The following is a 20,897-nucleotide window of genomic DNA, read 5'->3' as shown; positions in this document are numbered from 1 at the left end:
GGGCTTTCTGTTTGTATAAGTAGGCCTTTGTGTACACTATGCAAATAACATATTATAAAATTATTGGTTTATAGTTGCCCAAATGCAATTGTTCAACATGTTTTTGATAATTATTGACCTTCAGAGTCTAGAGAATTGTACTTCAGTGGTTTTATTGATTTTCATCTTAAACCCTATCACAAGTATGCCAAAGTAACTTTTTTAAATAATCTTGAATATTTAATTAACAGCTTTATTGACAACATTGGTCCCAGAGGCAAAGTTGTTCAGAATGAGGAGATTTATCATATGATATGAAGATTTAGTGTTTTTGAGTGAATATATGAAATTTGAGGCCATTTACCATATAAATCTTGTGTTTTGAGACCTTTTCTACTGTTATAGCGCCACCTATGGTCTGATCTCCATGAAACTTTGCATGCTTGTTAAGAGTCACCTGTTACATGATTTCAGTGAGTTTCATAAAGTTTTGAGTTTTCGTTTAGGTTTTATAGGCTTTGGGGTATGTTTGGCCACACCCCTTTTTCTATATTACCCCCTTACAGCTAACCAAAGGACAAAATTCAACATTTTTTTAATAATTATTGATCTACAGAGTCCACAGAATATTACTGCAGTGGTTTGGTTCCGATCGGACAAAAAACCTAGGACTAGTTCGCAAAAGTAGGTTTTTAACATATTTGTGAATAACAATTGAACGATTTGATTGACAGCTATGGTTCTTGAGGCAAAGTTGTGCATTATGAGGAGATCTATCAAATGATATGCATATTGTGTTGATATGTGAAACACCACGTGATTACAGAGCCATAAAACTCGTTAGCGCCAACTAGTGGCCGTTTTCTTTCAAAATTCTTACAGACCTTGAGGTTCATGAGTCGAACGTACCCAGCGAGTTTCGTTCCGATCAACATCCGTTAACCCTTTCAAATAGGTGCTTAAATTTGTTTGGCCAATGGCGGCCATGTTTTTTGAGATATGCAAATGTCCTCATAGGTACTTGTGCCCCTTCAGACCAAGACACTGCATACCAATTTTCAAGTCGATCGAGCCAACGGGTGCCTAGTTATAGCCATTTATGTGTTTTTTAAATCTTATTGCGCCCCCAAGTGGCAGAGATGCGCAATTTTTTTCATTTGACCAAAGATTGAGCTCATACATATGTATACCGAGTTTGGTGAAGATATCTCATTCCGTTCAAGAGTTATAGCTAAAATAGCATTTGGCTAACGTTAGCATAGTCGCTTTTTGGTGTACTGTTTCGCGTATGAATTGAAATTTCAACTTTTTTTTGATAATTATTGATATTGAGTGTCCAGGGAATATTTATGAAGTGGTTTGGTTCTGATTGGTTGAAAATCCTAGGACTAGTTCGCAAAAGTAGGTTTCGGATATAGCTCGATTTTGCGAGAAAACGGTGCGTCGTAGACCCCAAAAAGGCGCCGTGCACTTTTGTTCGGGCTAACCCAAGGATTGCAACAATGCCATGTTTTTGAGTCTACGGCTAACGGTTTACACTTTACGGCCAAAAATGTCCAAAATTTTTGTTTTTTGCGCTGTAGCGCCCCCGTTAGGCCGATTGGGCCGGTTCTTTGTATCTGAGTAGCGAGCAAGACTACTACGATCTGACCAAGTTTCAGCTCTCTAGGCCTTACGGTTTGGGCTGCACGTTCAGTTTTAAGGCGGAAGAATAACACACACAAAGACACACAAAGATACACATATACATGCACAAACATTTTGTTGCAGATATAGGTATTTGAAATTAGTGATAGGTGACAATAAACTTATTGCAAGTCTTCTCTTTTTTAGAGTTTAAATGTCATTTTCAGATTAAACTGTAATCATAATGTGGCAAAATTGTTAAAACTGATACATCTGTATGAACAAAATGGAAAACATCAATTCAATGAGATACAAAATGTTATAACAGTTAATTTATTAATGTTTTGGCATGAATAAATAAAAACAGTACTAGCTGAAAGAGCCCATTAGTGGTCTTCCGCTGCCATCTAGTGGTTATAAATTGCATTTACTCAAACAACACTGTGTTTTTAAACATAACTGTTAAAGTGTTGTTGTTGGGTTTTTTTGCCCTATCTCTCTTAAATGTTGCATGCTTGTTTAGAATGAAATTATGCATTACTTTACACAGTTTTGATAATTTGTGGGATTTCTGTTTGTATTAATAGGTCTTTGTGCCTCTGGGGTGGTCTCGGCCAACCAGGATGTATGGATGACATTTAAATACATCCAAAAGACAGACACACACACACTGAAATTAAATGATTAAACTAGTTTTTAAGAGTTTAGATGTCATTCAGGTTTCACTGTAATCACAATGTGGCAAAATTGTAAAAAATGATGTGTCTGTATGAACAAAATGGAAAACATTGATTCAATAAGATGTAACATGTTATAACAGTTAATTTATTAATGTTTTGGCATGAATTCATGAATCCTTTCTACAGTACTGTTCATTTTAACTGAATGAGCCCATTAGTGGTCTTCCGCTGCCATCTAGTGGTTATAAATTGCATTTACTGAAACAACACTGTGTTTCTAAACATAACTGTTATAGTGTTGTTATTTTTTTTATTTTTGCCCAATCTCTCTTAAATTTTGCATGCTTGTTTAGAATGAAATCATGCATTATTTTAGACAGTTTTGATCATTTGTGGGATTTCTGTTTGTATTAATAGGCCTTTGTGTACACTATGCAAATAACATAATATAAAATTACTGGTTTATAGTTGTCTAAATGCAATTGTTCAACATGTTTTTGATAATTATTGACCTTCAGAGTCTAGAGAATTGTACTTCAGTGGTTTTATTGATTTTCATCTTATACCCGATCACTAGTTTGCCAAAGTACCTTTTTAAAATAATCTTGAATGTTTAATTAACAGCTTTATTGACAACGTTGGTCCCAGAGGCAAAGTTGTTCAGAATGAGGATATTTATCAAATGATATAAAGATTTAGTGTTTTTGAGTGAATATATGAGCATTTACAAACAATTTGAGGCCATTTACCATATAAATCTTGTGTTTTGAGACCTTTTCTACTGTTATAGCGCCACCTATGGCCTGATCTCCATGAAACTTTGCATGCTTGTTAAGAGTCACAAGTTAGATGATTTCACCGAGTTTCATAAAGTTTTGAGTTTTCGTTAAGGTTTTATAGGCTTTGGGGTATGTTTGGCCACACCCCTTTTTCTAAATTACCCCTTTACAGCTGACCAAAGGACAAAATTCAACATTTTTTTAATAATTATTGATCTAGAGAGTCCACAGAATATTACTGCAGTGGTTTGGTTCCGATCGGACAAAAAACCTAGGACTAGTTCGCAAAAGTAGGTTTTTAACATATTTGTGAATAACAATTGAATGATTTGATTGACAGCAATGGTTCTTGAGGCAAAGTTGTGCATTATGAGGAGATCTATCAAATGATATGCATACTGTGTTGATATGTGAAACACCACGTGATTACAGAGCCATAAAACTCGTTAGCGCCAACTAGTGGCCGATTTCTTTCAAAATTCTTACAGACCTTAAGGTTCATGAGTCGAACGTACCCAGCGAGTTTCGTTCCGATCAACATCCGTTAACCCTTTCAAATAGGTGCTTAAAATTGTTTGGCCAATGGCGGCCATGTTTTTTTTAGATATGCAAATGTCCTCATATGTACTTGTGCCCCTTCAGACCGAGACATTGCATACCAATTTTCAAGTCGATCGAGGCAACAGTTGCCTAGTTATAGCCATTTATGTGTTTTTCCTATCTTATAGCGCCCCCAAGTGGCAGAGATGCGCAATATTTTTGATTTGACCAAAGATTGAGCTTATACATATGTATACCGAGTTTGGTGAAGATATCTCATTCCGTTCAAGAGTTATAGTTAAAATAGCATTTGGCTAACGTTAGCATAGACGCTTTTTGGTGTACTGTTTCGCGTAAGAATTGAAATTTCAACTTTTTTTTGATAATTATTGATATTGAGTGTCCAGGGAATATTTATGAAGTGGTTTGGTTCTGATTGGTTGAAAATCCTAGGACTAGTTCGCAAAAGTAGGTTTCGGATTTAGCTCGATTTTGCGAGAAAACGGTGCGTCGTAGACCCCAAAAAGGCGCCGTGCACTTTTGTTCGGGCTAACCCAAGGATTGCAACAATGCCATGTTTTTGAGTCTATGGCTAACGGTTTACACTTTACGGCCAAAATTGTCCAAAATTTTTGTTTTTTGCGCTGTAGCGCCCCCGTTAGGCCGATTGGGCCGGTTCTTTGTATCTGAGTAGCGAGCAAGACTACTACCATCTGACCAAGTTTCAGCTCTCTAGGCCTTACGGTTTGGGCTGCACGTTCAGTTTTAAGGCGGAAGAATAATAATAATAATTAAAGCTGCAAGCAGCATTTTACCGGGGTTCAAGCATTTAAGGCATCTGAGGTGGTCAGAGCCAACCTGGATGTTTGGATGACATTTAAACACATCCAAAATGGAAAACAGGTTAACAGACAGACACACACACTGAAAGTAAATGATTAGACTAATATATGTATACTCTATAAGCATATGCACAAAGACACACATATACATGCACAAACATTTTGTTGCAGATATAGGTATTTGAAATAAGTGATAGGTGACATAAAATTATTGCAAGTCTTCTCTTTTTCAGAGTTTAGATGTCATTTTCAGGTTAAACTGTAAACATAATGTGGCAAAATTGTAAAAACTGATACATCTGTATAAACAAAATGGAAAACATCAATTCAATGAGATTTAAAATGTTATAACAGTTAATTTATTAATGTTTTGGCATGAATTCATGAAAACAGTACTGTTTAACTATCTGAATGAGCCCATTAGTGGTCTTCCGCTGCCATCTAGTGGTTATAAATTGCATTTACTCAAACAACACTGTGTTTTAAAACATAACTGTTATAGTGTTGTAATTTTTTTTTGCCCAATCTCTCTTAAATTTTGCATGCTTGTTAAGAATGAAATCATGCATTATTTTACACAGTTTTGATAATTTGTGGGCTTTCTGTTTGTATAAATAGGCCTTTGTGTACACTATGCAAATAACATATTATAAAATTATTGGTTTATAGTTGCCCAAATGCAATTGTTCAACATGTTTTTGATAATTATTGACCTTCAGAGTCTAGAGAATTGTACTTCAGTGGTTTTATTGATTTTCAGCTTAAACCGTATCACAAGTATGCCAAAGTAACTTTTTAAAATAATCTTGAATATTTAATTAACAGCTTTATTGACAACATTGGTCCCAGAGGCAAAGTTGTTCAGAATGAGGAGATTTATCATATGATATGAAGATTTAGTGTTTTTGAGTGAATATATGAACATTTTCAAACAATTTGAGGCCATTTACCATATAAATCTTGTGTTTTGAGTCCTTTTCTACTGTTATAGCGCCACCTATGGTCTGATCTCCATGAAACTTTGCATGCTTGTTAAGAGTCACCTGTTACATGATTTCACTTAGTTTCATAAAGTTTTGAGTTTTCCTTTAGGTTTTATAGGCTTTGGGGTATGTTTGGCCACACCCCTTTTTCTAAATTACCCCGTTACAGCTAACCAAAGGACAAAATTCAACATTTTTTAAATAATTATTGATCTAGAGAGTCCACAGAATATTACTGCAGTAGTTTGGTTCCGATCGGACAAAAAACCTAGGACTAGTTCGCAAAAGTAGGTTTTTAACATATTTGTGAATAACAATTGAACGATTTGATTGACAGCAATGGTTCTTGAGGCAAAGTTGTGCATTATGAGGAGATCTATCAAATGATATGCATATTGTGTTGATATGTGAAACACCACGTGATTACAGAGCCATAAAACTCGTTAGCGCCAACTAGTGGCCGATTTCTTTCAAAATTCTTACAGACCTTAAGGTTCATGAGTTGAACGTACCCAGTGAGTTTCGTTCCGATCAACATCCGTTAACCCTTTCAAATAGGTGCTTAAAATTGTTTGGCCAATGGCGGCCATGTTTTTTGAGATATGCAAATGTCCTCATAGGTACTTGTGCCCCTTCAGACCAAGACACTGCATACCAATTTTCAAGTCGATCGAGTCAACGGTTGCCTAGTTATAGCCATTTATGTGTTTTTTCTTTTTATAGCGCCCCCAAGTGGCAGAGGTGTGCATTTTTTTTTATTTGACCAAAGATTGAGCTCATAGATATATATACCGAGTTTGGTTAAGATATCTCATTTCATTCATGAGTTATAGCCTGTTGCGTAAAATTGGTCCTCGACTTTCGGACATTTTGGCGTCCCATTACGACAGTGAGTCGAAATTTCTACTTTTTTTTGATAATTATTGATATTCACTGGACAGAGAACATTTCTGCAGTGGTTTGGTTCAGATTGGGCGATAAACCTAGGACTAGTTCGCAAAAGTAGGTTTTGGACATACGTCAAGTTTGCGAAAAAACGAGGCCTCCTAGACCCAAATTCAGAGTGACCGTTTTTAATTTCGCATGACCCACGGATTCCAGAAATGTAAAATTTTTGGCTCTATCACAAGCGGTTTAGGAGCTATTAGCAATAACGCATTTTCGATCACTGTAGCGCCCCCTATTGGCCAATTGGGCTGAGACTTTGATAGGTTCTCCCCAAATTGAGCTCTATCATCTGACCAAGTTTCAAGTCTCTAGGCCTTACGGTTTGGGCTGCACATTCAGTTCTAGGGCAGAAGAATAATAATAATAATAATAAAAATCCTAACAATTACAATAGGGTTTCAGCACTGCGTGCTTGAACCCCTAATTAAAGCTGCAAGCAGCATTTTACCGGGGTTCAAGCACATTAAGGCCTCTGAGGTGGTCAGAGCCAACCTGGATGTATGGATGACAGTTAAACACATCCAAAATGGAGAACAGGCTAACAGACAGACACACACACACTGAAAGTAAATGATTAGACTAATATATGTATACTCTATAAGCATATGCACACACACACACACACAAAGACACACAAAGATACACATATACATGCACAAACATTTTGTGGCAGATATAGGTATTTGATAAAAAGTGATAGGTGACAATAAGCTTATTGCAAGTCTTCTCTTTTTTTTAGAGTTTAGATGTCATTTTCAGATTAAACTGTAATCATAATGTGGCAAAATTGTTAAAACTGATACATCTGTATGAACAAAATGGAAAACATCAATTCAATGAGATGCAAAATGTTATAACAGTTAATTTATTAATGTTTTGGCATGAATTCATAAAAACAGTACTAGCTGAAAGAGCCCATTAGTGGTCTTCCGCTGCCATCTAGTGGTTATAAATTGCATTTACTCAAACAACACTGTGTTTTTAAACATAACTGTTAAAGTGTTGTTGTTGGGTTTTTTTGCCCTATCTCTCTTAAATGTTGCATGCTTGTTTAGAATGAAATTATGCATTACTTTACACAGTTTTGATAATTTGTGGGATTTCTGTTTGTATTAATAGGTCTTTGTGCCTCTGGGGTGGTCTCGGCCAACCAGGATGTATGGATGACATTTAAATACATCCAAAAGACAGACACACACACACTGAAATTAAATGATTAAACTAGTTTTTAAGAGTTTAGATGTCATTCAGGTTTCACTGTAATCACAATGTGGCAAAATTGTAAAAAATGATGTGTCTGTATGAACAAAATGGAAAACATTGATTCAATAAGATGTAACATGTTATAACAGTTAATTTATTAATGTTTTGGCATGAATTCATGAATCCTTTCTACAGTACTGTTCATTTTAACTGAATGAGCCCATTAGTGGTCTTCCGCTGCCATCTAGTGGTTATAAATTGCATTTACTGAAACAACACTGTGTTTCTAAACATAACTGTTATAGTGTTGTTATTTTTTTTTATTTTTGCCCAATCTCTCTTAAATTTTGCATGCTTGTTTAGAATGAAATCATGCATTATTTTACACAGTTTTGATCATTTGTGGGATTTCTGTTTGTATTAATAGGCCTTTGTGTACACTATGCAAATAACATAATATAAAATTACTGGTTTATAGTTGTCTAAATGCAATTGTTCAACATGTTTTTGATAATTATTGACCTTCAGAGTCTAGAGAATTGTACTTCAGTGGTTTTATTGATTTTCATCTTATACCCGATCACTAGTTTGCCAAAGTACCTTTTTAAAATAATATTGAATGTTTAATTAACAGCTTTATTGACAACGTTGGTCCCAGAGGCAAAGTTGTTCAGAATGAGGATATTTATCAAATGATATAAAGATTTAGTGTTTTTGAGTGAATATATGAGCATTTACAAACAATTTGAGGCCATTTACCATATAAATCTTGTGTTTTGAGACCTTTTCTACTGTTATAGCGCCACCTATGGTCTGATCTCCATGAAACTTTGCATGCTTGTTAAGAGTCACAAGTTAGATGATTTCACCGAGTTTCATAAAGTTTTGAGTTTTCGTTAAGGTTTTATAGGCTTTGGGGTATGTTTGGCCACACCCCTTTTTCTAAATTACCCCTTTACAGCTGACCAAAGGACAAAATTCAACATTTTTTTAATAATTATTGATCTAGAGAGTCCACAGAATATTACTGCAGTGGTTTGGTTCCGATCGGACAAAAAACCTAGGACTAGTTCGCAAAAGTAGGTTTTTAACATATTTGTGAATAACAATTGAATGATTTGATTGACAGCAATGGTTCTTGAGGCAAAGTTGTGCATTATGAGGAGATCTATCAAATGATATGCATACTGTGTTGATATGTGAAACACCACGTGATTACAGAGCCATAAAACTCGTTAGCGCCAACTAGTGGCCGATTTCTTTCAAAATTCTTACAGACCTTAAGGTTCATGAGTCGAACGTACCCAGCGAGTTTCGTTCCGATCAACATCCGTTAACCCTTTCAAATAGGTGCTTAAAATTGTTTGGCCAATGGCGGCCATGTTTTTTTTAGATATGCAAATGTCCTCATATGTACTTGTGCCCCTTCAGACCGAGACATTGCATACCAATTTTCAAGTCGATCGAGGCAACAGTTGCCTAGTTATAGCCATTTATGTGTTTTTTCTATCTTATAGCGCCCCCAAGTGGCAGAGATGCGCAATATTTTTGATTTGACCAAAGATTGAGCTTATACATATGTATACCGAGTTTGGTGAAGATATCTCATTCCGTTCAAGAGTTATAGTTAAAATAGCATTTGGCTAACGTTAGCATAGACGCTTTTTGGTGTACTGTTTCGCGTAAGAATTGAAATTTCAACTTTTTTTTGATAATTATTGATATTGAGTGTCCAGGGAATATTTATGAAGTGGTTTGGTTCTGATTGGTTGAAAATCCTAGGACTAGTTCGCAAAAGTAGGTTTCGGATTTAGCTCGATTTTGCGAGAAAACGGTGCGTCGTAGACCCCAAAAAGGCGCCGTGCACTTTTGTTCGGGCTAACCCAAGGATTGCAACAATGCCATGTTTTTGAGTCTATGGCTAACGGTTTACACTTTACGGCCAAAATTGTCCAAAATTTTTGTTTTTTGCGCTGTAGCGCCCCCGTTAGGCCGATTGGGCCGGTTCTTTGTATCTGAGTAGCGAGCAAGACTACTACCATCTGACCAAGTTTCAGCTCTCTAGGCCTTACGGTTTGGGCTGCACGTTCAGTTTTAAGGCGGAAGAATAATAATAATAATAATAATTAAAGCTGCAAGCAGCATTTACCGGGGTTCAAGCACATTAAGGCCTCTGAGGTGGTCTGAGCCAACCTGGATGCATGGATGACAGTTAAACACATCCAAAATGGAGAACAGGCTAACAGACAGACACACACACTGAAAGTAAATGATTAGACTAATATATGTATACTTTATAAGCATATGCACACACACACACACACACACACACACACAGAAAGACACACATATACATGCACAAACATTTTGTTGCAGATATAGGTATTTGTAATAAGTGATAGGTGACAATAAACTTATTGCAAGTCTTCTCTTTTTAAGAGTTTAGATGTCATTTTCAGGTTAAACTGTAATCACAATGTGGCAAAATAGTAAAAACTGATATATCTGTAAGAACAAAATGGAAAACATTGACTCAATGAGATTTAAAATGTTATAACAGTTACATTTTTAATGTTTTGGGATGAATTCATGAATCCTTTCAACAGTACTGTTCAACTTAACTGAATGAGCCCATTAGTGGTCTTCCACTGCCATCTAGAGGTTATAAATTGCATTTACTCAAGCAACACTGTTTTTAAACATAACTGTTATAGTGTTTTTTTTTTTTTTTGCCCAATCTCTCTTAAATTTTGCATGCTTGTTTAGAATGAAATTATGCATTGTTTTACACAGTTTTGATAATGTGTGGGCTTTCTGTTTGTATTAATAGGCCTTTGTGTACACTATGAAAAGAACATATTATAAAATTACTGGTTTATAGTTGTCCAAATGCAATTGTTCAACATGTTTTTGATAATTATTGACCTTCAGAGTCTACAGAATTGTACTTCAGTGGTTTTATTGATTTTCATCTTAAACCGTATCACAAGTATGCCAAAGTAACTTTTTAAAATAATCTTGAATATTTAATTAACAGCTTTATTGACAACATTGGTCCCAGAGGCAAAGTTGTTCAGAATGAGGAGATCTATCATATGATATGAAGATTTAGTGTTTTTGAGTGAATATATGAGCATTTTCAAACAATTTGGGGCCATTTACCATATAAATCTTGTGTTTAGAGACCTTTTCTACTGTTATAGCGCCACCTATGGTCTGATCTCCATGAAACTTTGCATGCTTGTTAAGAGTCACCTGATACATGATTTCACCAAGGCTCATAAAGTTTTGAGTTTTCGTTTAGGTTTTATAGGCTTTGGGGTATGTTTGGCCACACCCCTTTTCATAAATTATCCCCTTACAGCTAACCAAAGGACAAAATTCAACATTTTTTTAATAATTATTGATCTAGAGAGTCCACAGAATATTACTGCAGTGGTTTGGTTCCGATCGGACAAAAAACCTAGGACTAGTTCGCAAAAGTAGGTTTTTAACATATTTGTAAATAACAATTGAATGATTTGATTGACAGCAATGGTTCTTGAGGCAAAGTTGTGCATTACGAGGAGATCTATCAAATGATATGCATATTGTGTTGATATGTGAAACACCACGTGATTACAGAGCCATAAAACTCGTTAGCGCCAACTAGTGGCCGATTTCTTTCAAAATTCGTACAGACCTTAAGGTTCATGAGTCGAACGTACCCAGAGAGTTTCGTTCTGATCAACATCCGTTAACCCTTTCAAATAGGTGCTTAAATTTGTTTGGCCAATGGTGGCCATGTTTTTTGAGATATGCAAATGTCCTCATAGGTGCTTGTGCCCTTTCAGACCAAGGCACTGCATACCGATTTTCAAGTCGATCGAGCCAACGGTTGCCTAGTTATAGCAATTTATGTGTTTTTTCTATCTTATAGCGCCCCCAAGTGGCAGAGATGCGCAATTTTTTTTGATTTGACCAAAGATTGAGCTCATACATATGTGTACTGAGTTTGGTGAAGATATCTCATTCTGTTCAAGAGTTATAGTCAAAATAGCATTTGGCTAACGTTAGCATAGACGCTTTTTGGTGTACTGTTTCGCGTAAGAATTGAAATTTCAACTTTTTTTTGATAATTATTGATATTGAGTGTCCAGGGAATATTTATGAAGTGGTTTGGTTCTGATTGGTTGAAAAACCTAGGACTAGTTCGCAAAAGTAGGTTTCGGATATAGCTCGATTTTGCGAGAAAACGGTGCGTCGTAGACCCCAAAAAGGCGCCGTGCACTTTTGTCCGGGCTAACCCAAGGATTGCAACAATGCCATGTTTTTGAGTTTACGGCTAACAGTATACGATTCACGGCCAAAAATGTCCAAAATTTTAGTTTTTTGCGCTATAGCGCCCCCGTTTGGCCGATTGGGCTGAGACTTTGATAAGTTCTCCCCAAAATGAGCTCTACGATCTGTCCAAATTTCAGCTTTCTAGGCCTTACGGTTTGGGCTGCACGTTCAGTTCTAGGGCGGAAGAATAATAATAATAATAATAATTAAAGCTGCAAGCAGCATTTACGGGGTTCAAGCACTTAAGGCATCTTAGGTGGTCAGAGCCAACCTGGACATATATGGATGGCCGTTAAACACATCCAAAATGGAGAATAGGCTAACAGACAGACACACACACTGAAATTAAATGATTAAACTCGTTTTTAAGATTTTAGATGTCATTTTCAGGTTTCACTGTAATCATAATGTGGCAAAATTTTAAAAACTGATATGTCTGAATGAACAAAATGGAAAACTTTAACTCAATGAGATTTGAAATGTTGTAAGAGTGTTTTTTGTATTGTTTAGGCATTACATCCTTTCAACTGTACAGTTTAAGTTAGCTGAATGAGCCCATTAGTGGTTTTCCGCTGCCATCTAGTGGTTATAAATGGCAATTTCTCATACATCAATGTGTTAATCCTTTTAACTCTTAGTGTTTTTTTGCCCAATATCTCTTAAATATGGCATGCTCGTTTAGAATGAAATTATGAATTATTTTACACAGTTTTGATAATTTGTGGGCTTTCTGTTTGTATTAATAGGCCTTTGTGTACACTATGCAAATAACATATTATAAAATTACTGGTTTATAGTTGTCCAAATGCAATTGTTCAACATGTTTTTGATAATTATTGACCTTCTGAGTCTAGAGAATTGTACTTCAGTGGTTTTATTGATTTTCAGCTTAAAGCCTTGGAATACTTTGCCAAAGTAACTTTTTCAAATAATCTTGAATATTTAATTAACAGATTTATTGACAAAATTGGTCCCAGAGGCAAAGTTTTTCAGAATGAGGAGATCTATCATATGATATGAAGATTTAGTGTTTTTGAGTGAATATATGTGCATTTTCAAACAGTTTGAGGCCATTTACCATCTAAATCTTGTGTTATGAGACCTTTTCTACTGTTATAGCGCCACCTATGGATCAATCTCCATGAAACTTTGCAGCCTTGTTGAGAGTCACCTGTTACATGATTTCACCTAGTTTCATAAAGTTTTGAGTTTTCGTTTAGGTTTTATAGGCTTTGGGGTATGTTTGGCCACACCCCTTTTTCTAAATTACCCCTTTACAGCTAACCAAAGGACAAAATTCAACATTTTTTTGATAATTATTGATCTAGAGAGTCCACAGAATATTACTGCAGTGGTTTGGTTCTGATCGGGCAAAAAATCTAGGACTAGTTCGCAAAAGTAGGTTTTTAACATATTTGTGAATAACAATTGAACGATTTGATTGACAGCAATGGTTCTTGAGGCAAAGTTGTGCATTATGAGGAGATCTATCAAATGATATGCATATTGTGTTGATATGTGAAACACCACGTGATTACAGAGCCATAAAACTCGTTAGCGCCAACTAGTGGCCGATTTCTTTCAAAATTCTTACAGACCTTAAGGTTCATGAGTCGAACGTACCCAGCGAGTTTCGTTCCGATCAACATCCGTTAACCCTTTCAAATAGGTGCTTAAAATTGTTTGGTCAATGGCGGCCATGTTTTTTGAGATATGCAAATGTCCTCATAGGTACTTGTGCCCCTTCAGACCAAGACACTGCATACCAATTTTCAAGTCGATCGAGCCAACGGTTGCCTAGTTATAGCCATTTATGTGTTTTTTCTATCTTATTGCGCCCCCAAGTGGCAGAGATGCGCAATTTTTTTTATTTTACCCAAAATTGAGCTCGTACATATGTGTACCAAGTTTGGTGAAGTTATCTCATTTAATTCAAGAGTTATAGTTAAAATAGCATTTGGCCAACGTTACTATAGACGCTTTTTGGCGTACGGTTTCGCGTAAAAATTGAAATTTCAACTTTTTTTTGATAATTATTGATATTGAGTGTCCAGGGAATATTTCTGAAGTGGTTTGGTTCTGATTGGTTGAAAATCCTAGGACTAGTTCGCAAAAGTAGGTTTCGGATATAGCTCGATTTTGCGAGAAAACGGTGCGTCGTAGACCCCAAAAAGGCGCCGTGCACTTTTGTTCGGGCTAACCCAAGGATTGCTATGATGCCATGTTTTTGAGTTTATGGCTAACGGTTTACGATTCACGGCCAAAAACGTCCAAAATTTTTGTTTTTTGCGCTATAGCGCCCCCGTTTGGCCGATTGGGCTGAGACTTTGATAAGTTCTCCCCAAATTGAGCTCTACGATCTGTCCAAATTTCAGCTCTCTAGGCCTTACGGTTTGGGCTGCACGTTCAGTTCTAGGGCGGAAGAATAATAATAATAATTAAAGCTGCAAGCAGCATTTACGGGGTTCAAGCATTTAAGGCATCTGAGGTGGTCTGAGCCAACCTGGATGTACGGATGACAGTTAAACACATCCAAACTGGAGAATCGGCTGACAGACAGACACACGCACTGAAATTAAATGATTAAACTAGTTTTTAAGAGTTTGGATGTCATTTTCAGGTTTCACTGTAATCATAATGTGGCAAAATTTTAAAAACTGATAAGTCTGTATGAAGAAAATTGAAAACTTTAACAGTGAGATTTAAAACGTTGCAACAGTGTTTTTTTTTTATTGTTTGGGCATGAATTCATAAATCTTCTCAAAAGTACTGTTTCAATTTGCTGAATGAGCCCATTAGTGGTCTTCCGCTGCCATCTAGTGGTTATAAATTGCATTTACTCAAACAACACTGTTTTTAAACATAACTGTTATAGTGTTGTGTTTTTTGCCCAATCTCTCTTAAATTTTGCATGCTTGTTTAGAATGAAATTAGGCATTATTTTACACAGTTTTGATAATTTGTGGGCTTTCTGTTTGTATTAATAGGCCTTTGTGTACACTATGAAAAGAACATATTATAAAATTACTGGTTTATAGTTGTCCAAATAAAATTGATCAACATGTTTTTGATAATTATTGACCTTCAGAGTCTAGAGAATTGTACTTCAGTGGTTTTATTGATTTAATTTTCAGCTTAAAGCCTTGGACTACTTTGCCAAAGTAACTTTTTTAAATAATCTTGAATATTTAATTAACAGCTTTATTGACAACATTGGTCCCAGAAGTTGTTCAGAATGAGGAGATCTATCAAATGATATGAAGATCTAGTGTTTATGTGAATATATGAGCATTTTCAAACAATTTGAGGCCATTTACCATGTAAATCTTATGTTTTGAGACCTTTTCTACTGTTATAGCGCCACCTATGGTCCGATCTCCATGAAAATTTGCATGGTTGTTAAGGGTCAGCTGTTACATGTTTTCACCAAGTTTCATAAAGTTTTGAGTTTCCGTTTAGGTTTTATATGCTTTTAGGTATTTTGGTCACGCCCCTTTTCTAATTTAGCCAGTTATAGCTAACCAAAGGACAAAATTCAATTTTTTTTGATAATTATTGATCTAGAGAGTCCAGAGAAAATTACTGCAGTGGTTTGGTTTCGATCGGGTAAAAAACCTGGGACTAGTTCGCAAAAGTAGCTTTTTGACATATTTGTGAATTGCAATTGAACGATTTGATTGACATCTTCGCTCCTTGAGGCAAAGTTGTTCACAAAGAGGAGATCTATCATATGATATGAAGCTCTAGTGTTTGTGTGAATGTATGAACATGTCCTACAAATTGTGATCATTTTCCATTGAAAATGTGTGTTTTTGAGGCTTTTTCAACTGTTATAGCGCCACCTATGGTCCGATCTCCATGAAACTTTGCATGCTTGTTAAGAGTCACGTGTTAAATGTTTTCACCGAGTTTCATAAAGTTTTGAGTTTTCGTTTAGGTTTTATAGGCTTTGGGGTATGTTTGGCCACACCCCTTTTCTAAATTACCCATTTAAAGCTAACCAAAGTACAAAATTCAACATTTTTTTGATAATTATTGATCTAGAGAGTCCACAGAATATTACTGCAGTGGTTTGGTTCCGATCGGGAATAAAACCTAGGACTAGTTCGCAAAAGTAGCTTTTTGACATATTTGTGAATTGCAATTGAACGATTTGATTGACAGCAATGGTTCTTGAGGCAAAGTTGTGCATTATGAGGAGATCTATCAAATGATATGCGTTTTGTGTTGATAAGTGAAACACCACGTGATTACAGAGCCAATAAACTCGTTAGCGCCAACTAGTGGCCGATTTCTTTCAAAATTCTTACAGACCTTAAGGTTCATGAGTCGAACGTACCCAGCGAGTTTCGTTCCGATCAACATCCGTTAACCCTTTCAAATAGGTGCTTAAATTTGTTTGGCCAATGGCGGCCATGTTTTTTGAGATATGCAAATGTCCTCATAGGTACTTGTGCACATTCAGACCAAGACACTGCATACCGATTTTCAAGTCGATCGAGCCAACGGTTGCCTAGTTATAGCCATTTATGTGTTTTTTAAATCTTATTGCGCCCCCAAGTGGCAGAGATGCGCAATTTTTTTGATTTTACCAAAGATTGAGCTCATACATATGTGTACCGAGTTTGGTGAAGATATCTCATTCCGTACAAGAGTTATAGTCAAAATAGCATTTGGCTAACGTTAGCATAGACGCTTTTTGGTGTACTGTTTCGCATAAGAATTGAAATTTCAACTTTTTTTTGATAATTATTGATATTGAGTGTCCAGGGAATATTTATGAATTGGTTTGGTTCTGATTGGTTGAAAATCCTAGGACTAGTTCGCAAAAGTAGGTTTCGGATATAGCTCGATTTTGCGAGAAAACGGTGCGTCGTAGACCCCAAAAAGGCACCGTGCACTTTTGTTCGGGCTAACCCAAGGATTGCAACAATGCCATGTTTTTGAGTTTATGGCTAACGGTATACGATTTACGGCCAAAAATGTCCAAAATTTTTGTTTTTTGCGCTGTAGCGCCCCCGTTAGGCCGATTGGGCCGGTTCTTTGTATCTGAGTAGCGAGCAAGACTACTACGATCTGACCAAGTTTCAGCTCTCTAGGCCTTACGGTTTGGGCTGCACGTTCAGTTTTAAGGCGGAAGAATAATAATAATTAAAGCTGCAAGCAGCATTTTACGGGGTTCAAGCATTTAAGGCCTCTGAGGTGGTCTTGGCTAACCTGGATGCATGGATGACAGTTAAAGACATCCAAAATGAAGAATAGGCTGGCAGACAGACACAAACACTGAAATTAAATGATTAAACTAGTTTTTAACAGTTTAGATGTCATTTTCAGGTTAAACTGTAATCACAATGTGGCAAAATTGTAAAAACTGATATATCTGTATGAACAAAATGGAAAACATTGACTCAATGAGATTTAAAATGTTATAACAGTTAATTTTTTTTATGTTTTGGCATGAATTAATGAATCCTTTCAACAGTACTGTTCAACTTTGCTGAATGAGCCCATTAGTGGTCTCCCGCTGCCATCTAGTGGTTCTAAATTGCATTTACTCAAGCAACACTGTGTTTTTAAATATAACTGTTATAGTGTTGTTATTTTTTTTGACCAATCTCTCTTAAATTTTGCATGCTTGTTTAGAATGAAATTATGCATTATTTTACACAGTTTTGATAATTTGTGGGCTTTCTGTTTGTATTAATAGGCCTTAGTGTACACTATGCAAATAACATATTATAAAATTACTGGTTTATAGTTGTCCAAATGCAACTGTTCAACATGTTTTTGATAATTATTGACCTTCAGAGTCTAGAGAATTGTACTTCAGTGGTTTTATTGATTTTCAGCTTATACCCTATCACTAGTTTGCCAAAGTAACTTTTTGAAATAATCTTGAATATTTAATTAACAGCTTTATTGACAACATTGGTCCCAGAGGCAAAGTTGTTCAGAATGAGGAGATCTATCATATGATATGAAGATCTAGTGTTTTTGAGTGAATATATGAGCATTTTCAAACAATTTGAGGCCATTTACCATATAAATCTTGTGTTTTGAGACCTTTTCTACTGTTATAGCGCCACCTATGGTGCGATCTCCATGAAACTTTGCATGCTTGTTAAGAGTTACCTGTTACATGTTCTCACCATGTTTCATAAAGTTTTGAGTTTTCGTTTAGGTTTTATAGGCTTTGGGGTATGTTTGGCCACACCCCTTTTCTTAATTACCCATTTAACGCTAACCAAAGTACAAAATTGAACATTTTTTTGATAATTATTGATCTAGACAGTCCACAGAATATTACTGCAGTGGTTTGGTTCCGATCGGACAAAAAACCTAGGACTAGTTCGCAAAAGTAGTTTTTTAACATATTTGTGAATAACAATTGAACGATTTGATTGACAGCAATGGTTCTTGAGGCAAAGTTGTGCATTACGAGGAGATCTATCAAATGATATGCATATTGTGTTGATATGTGAAACACCACGTGATTACAGAGCCATAAAACTCGTTAGCGCCAACTAGTGGCCGATTTCTTTCAAAATTCTTACAGACCTTAAGGTTCATGAGTCGAACGTACCCAGCGAGTTTCGTTCCGAACAACATCCGTTAACCCTTTCAAATAGGTGCTTAAAATTGTTTGGCCAATGGCAGCCATGTTTTTTGAGATATGCAAATGTCCTCATAGGTACTTGTGCCCCTTCAGACCAAGACACTGCATACCAATTTTCAAGTCGATCGAGCCAACGGTTGCCTAGTTATAGCCATTTATGTGTTTTTTAAATCTTATTGCGCCCCCAAGTGGCAGAGATGCGCAATTTTTTTTTATTTGACCAAAGATTGAGCTCATACATATGTGTACCAAGTTTGGTCAAGATATCTCATTCCGTTCAAGAGTTATAGTCAAAATAACATTTGGCTAACGTTAGCATAGACGCTTTTTGGCGTACTGTTTCGCGTAAGAATCGAAATTTCAACTTTTTTTTGATAATTATTTATATTGAGTGTCCAGGGAATATTTCTGCAGTGGTTTCGTTCCGATTGGTTGAAAATCCTAGGACTAGTTCGCAAAAGTAGGTTTCGGATATAGCTCGATTTTGCGAGAAAACGGTGCGTCGTAGAGCAAAAAAAGGCGCTGTGCACTTTTGTTTGGGCTAACCCAAGGATTGCAATGATGCCATGTTTTTGAGTCTACGGCTAACGGTTTACGACCTGCGGCCAAAAATGTCAAAAATTTTAGTTTTTTGCGCTGTAGCGCCCCCGTTAGGCCGATTGGGCCGGTTCTTTGTATCTGAGTAGCGAGCAAGACTACTACCATCTGACCAAGTTTCAGCTCTCTAGGCCTTACGGTTTGGGCTGCACGTTCAGTTTTAAGGCGGAAAAATAATAATAATAATAAAAATCTTAACAATTACAATAGGGTTTCAGCACTGCGTGCTTGAACCCCTAATAATAATAATAATAAAAATCCTAACAATTACAATAGGGTTTCAGCACTGCGTGCTTGAACCCCTAATAATAATAAAAATCCTAACAATTACAATAGGGTTTCAGCACTGCGTGCTTGAACCCCTAAAAATCCTAACAATTACAATAGGGTTTCAGCACTGCGTGCTTGAACCCCTAATAATAATAATTAAAGCTGCAAGCAGCATTTTACCGGGGTTCAAGCACATTAAGGCCTCTGAGGTGGTCAGAGCCAACCTGGATGCATGGATGACAGTTAAACACATCCAAAATGGAGAACAGGCTAACAGACAGACACACACACTGAAAATAAATGATTAGACTAATATATTAATACTCTATAAGCATATGCACACACACACACACACACACACAAAGACACACATATACATGCACAAACATTTTGTTGCAGATATAGGTATTTGAAATAAGTGATAGGTGATAATAAACTTATTGCAAGTCTTCTCTTTTTAAGAGTTTAGATGTCATTTTCAGGTTAAACTGTAATCATAATGTGGCAAAATTTTAAAAACTGATATATCTGTATGAACAAAATGGAAAACATTGACTCAATGAGATTTAAAATGTTATAACAGTTCATTTTTTAATGTTTTGGCATGAATTCATGAATCCTTTCAACAGTACTGTTCAACTTTACTGAATGAGCCCATTAGTGGTCTTCCGCTGCCATCTAGTGGTTATAAATTGCATTTACTCCAACAACACTGTGTTTTTAAACATAACTGTTATAGTGTTTTTTTTTTTTTTTTGCCCAATCTCTCTTAAATTTTGCATGCTTGTTTAGAATGAAATTATGCATTATTTTACACAGTTTTTATAATTTGTGGGCTTTCTGATTGTATTAATAGGCCTTTGTGTACACTATGCAAATAACATATAATAAAATTACTGGTTTATAGTTGTCTAAATGCAATTGTTCAACATGTTTTTGATAATTATTGACCTTCAGAGTCTAGAGAATTGTACTTCAGTAGTTTTATTGATTTTCATCTTAAACCGTATCACAAGTATGCCAAAGTAACTTTTTTTAAATAAGCTTGAATATTTAATTAACAGCTTTATTGACAACATTGGTCCCAGAGGCAAAGTTGTTCAGAATGAGGAGATTTATCATATGATATGAAGATTTAGTGTTTTTGAGTGAATATATGAACATTTTCAAACAATTTGAGGCCATTTACCATATACATCTTGTGTTTTGAGACCTTTTCTACTGTTATAGCGCCACCTATAGTCTGATCTCCATGAAACTTTGCATGCTTGTTAAGAGTCACCTGTTACATGATTTCACTGAGTTTCATAAAGTTTTGAGTTTTCCTTTAGGTTTTATAGGCTTTGGGGTATGTTTGGCCACACCCCTTTTTATAAATTACCCCGTTACAGCTAACCAAAGGACAAAATTCAACATTTTTTTAATAATTATTGATCTAGAGAGTCCACAGAATATTACTGCAGTGGTTTGGTTCCGATCGGACAAAAAACCTAGGACTAGTTCGCAAAAGT

General features: G+C 35.9%; 2 long non-coding RNA genes across 21 annotated transcripts in view; both read left to right on the top strand.

Moving 5' to 3' along the window:
• The window catches only part of LOC128011454 (uncharacterized), a 181,752-nt gene that overhangs the window by 110,613 nt on the left and 50,242 nt on the right, over positions 1 to 20,897 (top strand). The window lies entirely within an intron of this gene.
• LOC128015157 (uncharacterized) lies at positions 544 to 19,275 on the top strand. 2 transcript variants are annotated; one of them, XR_008183817.1, is made up of 3 exons: positions 544 to 667; positions 5,721 to 5,922; positions 18,468 to 19,275. It is a non-coding gene; the product is annotated as an uncharacterized LOC128015157 (long non-coding RNA). The 2 variants fall into 2 exon arrangements; XR_008183843.1 differs by lacking the exon at positions 5,721 to 5,922 and adding an exon at positions 13,306 to 13,507 and having other exon boundaries at positions 545 to 667.

This window comes from Carassius gibelio, chromosome A1 (genome assembly GCF_023724105.1).
Source record: "Carassius gibelio isolate Cgi1373 ecotype wild population from Czech Republic chromosome A1, carGib1.2-hapl.c, whole genome shotgun sequence".
NCBI classification, from domain to species: domain Eukaryota; kingdom Metazoa; phylum Chordata; class Actinopteri; order Cypriniformes; family Cyprinidae; genus Carassius; species Carassius gibelio.
This window is presented reverse-complemented; position numbering and strand designations above follow the sequence as displayed.